This window comes from Sinocyclocheilus grahami, unplaced genomic scaffold, assembly GCF_001515645.1.
Source record: "Sinocyclocheilus grahami isolate Dianchi unplaced genomic scaffold, SAMN03320097.WGS_v1.1 scaffold1427.1, whole genome shotgun sequence".
Taxonomy (NCBI): Eukaryota; Metazoa; Chordata; class Actinopteri; order Cypriniformes; family Cyprinidae; genus Sinocyclocheilus; species Sinocyclocheilus grahami.
In genome coordinates this window covers 144,777-145,779 of record NW_015506606.1, presented here as the reverse complement: position 1 = coordinate 145,779, position 1,003 = coordinate 144,777, and positions in this window count along the sequence as shown.

Below are 1,003 nucleotides of genomic sequence, written 5' to 3'. Positions count from 1 at the left end.
CACAAAACACAAGCACATGGCCAGCAAAAAAATAAATCACAAGCCATGTGCTTGAACAAAAAAGACACGAACACGCAGCTAATGACAACACTCACAAGCCACGTGTTCACACAAAACAAGACAACATGAAAGCACGCAGTCAGTGAAAACCACAAGCTGTGTACTACACACTACAGGAGAAAATATAAGGTGGCATGTAGATGATAAAACAAGTTGCGTGCAAACAATACAATACTACGAGAGAGCACATGGCCAAACATGAACCGCGTGCTTCACAAAACACAACGACACAAGTGGACAGAAGAGCGCACAGCCGAGCGAACTCCAGACAACATGCTCACATAAAAACAAAACATGATGGGAGTGTCTGGGCTCTGTCACAAAACCACAAATAAACTAGACCAAAGTGACAGAGCCCTGACAGTTAGATGGACAATTATATTCTTAGCAGATGTTTTATCATCCAAACTATTTCCTAGAAAGTTCACATTGTCCATCAGCTGAGAGACAAACTGGAGGATTTCTGCAAAGAGGAGGTCAAGAACATCTCAGACAGAGGTAAAGTCCTGGAGATTCATCTGCTCTCAGAAACCAGTCCATCATCATCTCATATCATGGAGAACATCATATTAGAAATGTCTTAGGAATGGATGCAGGATCATGAGAATCACACTGTTCATGTCTGTTGATTTCCACAGTCACATTCACCAACATTGTTCCCAGAACCAGGAACGACTTCCTACAATGTAAGTCAGTAAGAAAACAAGCAGAAAAACTCACTGAGTGTGTTCATGTTCTTCCTGTAGAAGCTGAAAGAAGAGTTTTATAACTGATGTAAATTATGATTTGCATAGATATCTGTTCATCTGAGACACTGATGATACACTGAACTTGAACAGATCAAACAGATCAAACAGATTCATAATTCCTGATTCTGATGTGTTTTATCTCCATCAGATTCCCATCAGCTCACTCTGGATCTGAACACAGTGAATAAACGCCT